At 41.4% G+C, this 2429-nt stretch overlaps 1 long non-coding RNA gene across 1 annotated transcript; it reads right to left on the bottom strand.

Moving 5' to 3' along the window:
• Positions 1-214: 214 nt before the first annotated feature.
• On the bottom strand, positions 215-816 carry LOC135598094 (uncharacterized). Its single transcript, XR_010481490.1, has 2 exons — positions 446-816; positions 215-368 (listed from the first exon to the last, which is right to left on the bottom strand). It is a non-coding gene; the product is annotated as an uncharacterized LOC135598094 (long non-coding RNA).
• Positions 817-2429: the final 1613 nt, after the last annotated feature.

Here is a 2429-nt window from a genome sequence, read left to right as displayed (position 1 = left end):
CTTTATATTCTAAGAAGAATGGCACAATCATCCTAATGGACCAGAAGGCCAATGGCACTAGTTTATTGTGGTGAAATAAGACAATTCTTAGTGGCAAGTTAACCAAGTGATGAGCTTTTAGTGCAGACTGGCAGCATGTAACTTAACTACTTCATCTTGGTGCAGGTTTTGAGCAGTAGAACAGAACAATTGATATCTAAATTATTCAACATGCTTAATGAACAAGTTTTCACATCACAATTTAACAATATATCATGATATTTAAGAATAAGCAAAAGCTACATAGCAGTGATTTACAATGATAAATGCACAATAGAGGCCCTCTGCAATTGTAGTGACATCACCCAATTGATTCATTAATCAGCTCCCTGATTCAAGTTCCAAGCATTAGCTCTGGTTAGAACCAGTATGAATCAAGAAATAACTCAATGAAATTTACTCTCACTGCTTGTAGGAAGACGACTGCATAAATTCTATTTTCCTCTAACTTGGCCCACAGAGACTATGGCCATTGTTCATCTACCAGCAAAGGCAGTCAACACCATCAAGTGGTAGAGGCATATAGATATAGACAAACACAGGGTAAAGTATGAAGGAAATCAATAAGAAAACCCAACTAAAAACGCAAACACCATGTTTTTCCGGTTCACCTAACAATCCAGCCAACCAATCATCATCACTGTCCCCAAATCGCAACAGGAAACAAAGCATCAAAGCTCCAATGGTGCAGGCTTAGAGGATCTCCATGACTTGGTTTCTGAGTTACACAAGATATGAGTTAAAACCTTAACACTTTCATTGTACCTTAATAGGTTCATAGGTTGCATCCACAGAAGACGAAGAAGAAGCAGAGCATGGCAACCAAGGCTACCGACTCTAGCACCATAACAAAGGCCCAGACTATGTCGTCCACCACCGAGAAGGTGATCGCCGGCCAGGTAGGAATGATGCTGGAGAAGCTGAACTCGGTCAAATTAAACACGAGCAGAGACATGTTACTTGCGAGGTTGGACAGGTTGAATGGTGGCCATCGGAACACCATCGACAGCAGACTATTGCCCATCTTCTCTCTCTCTCTCTCTCTCTCTCTCTCTCTCTCTCTCTCTCTGTGTGTGCAGGGAAGAGGCATGAAGCTTTTGTCACAGAACCATGGTTATCAATCTATAGATAGTGAGACAGTGATGTAGAACAACACTTCTATTGCTCTGTACACATGGAGATGGGTCCAACATAGCACCAGATGCTCTTCTGCCGGACTCTGGTAGCTTGTGGAAGGAATACAAAGCTGTGATTGAGGCCCACAAAGTAAGTGTAATGCCATCTTCTTCACAAGTTTGTATTTACCTCTCAGATACCTGATCCAAAAATATTCATCATCCCAAATTATTTCCTCTTCGATATAAGACTAATAAGGATGTCATATAAAGTGGTTTAATGGCAGTATTTTGAGCTCCTGCACACTTGTGAAAGTTGAGCTCAGAGGAAAGAAAACCTTTCAGTAGGGTTGTGATCACATCTAACAATCCAGTCTTGTGACCAAAGCAATTAATTGACAACAAATAGTTATTAATGGATTGTTAACTACTCTTCCTTTCTTCCACCACTGAAGAACTTACTGAAAGAGCTTGTTGAAAAGGAGTTGACCAGTGCCAGATCCACTTGCATTTGTAGGACAGATCATGGCGAAGGACTTGACCAGCTCCACATCACTGTTCTTGGGGTCATGTTTGACTTTTCTAAAATAAGATGAGAAGAGTAGACCCGGTTTATTTTTTTCTCTTTACTTAGTTTGACTTTCATGGTCGTACTTGGAGCTGCAGAAATTGGGGGATAGGGCATTAGGACAGATCTTTGTGATGATTCAATGACATGAACTCGTTCTGTCCATGGTCTCCTTCTAGTATGGTGGAGTTTCACCTGCTTGCTCGAGCAAAATGTTTAGCACTCGTTGTGGGCTTTGACATTTTCGAAGAGAAAGGTACAACTAGTTTGCCTCAAAGTCACGTGTTGTGTTGACGAACAAATCCAGCGAAAGCAATCGACTAAACGCTAAATGGAATCTGCCAAAGCGAAGCACTGAGCAGACTGCCATCGAATCTGTTTGGACTAAGGAAGCAGTCATGTACTTTGAAGCACGCATGAAGAGCGAGAAGGTCTGATACGACAGGTAATTACCACAAAGAATCTGCCATGGTTTCTGAGGCCAAATGAAGTGGAAATAAATCACTACAAAGCATTGCTCCCTTCAGGTTATTACGTGGTGCACAATCTCATGCATGCGCGGAAACTTCGTGCAACCTTAAATCTCTTACATGAAGCCAACATCCTTCAGCTGCTAACAGCCAAAAGTTAGGAAGAGAAACATTAGTTTGAGGCATTTCTTCTTCGAGGAGACTTGTATATTACCATAGGCAAACCACAATGAAATC

This window comes from Musa acuminata, chromosome BXJ2-1 (genome assembly GCF_036884655.1).
Source record: "Musa acuminata AAA Group cultivar baxijiao chromosome BXJ2-1, Cavendish_Baxijiao_AAA, whole genome shotgun sequence".
Classification (NCBI taxonomy): domain Eukaryota; kingdom Viridiplantae; phylum Streptophyta; class Magnoliopsida; order Zingiberales; family Musaceae; genus Musa; species Musa acuminata.
Note: the sequence above shows the minus strand (reverse complement) of the source record. Positions and strands in the feature narration are given on the sequence as shown.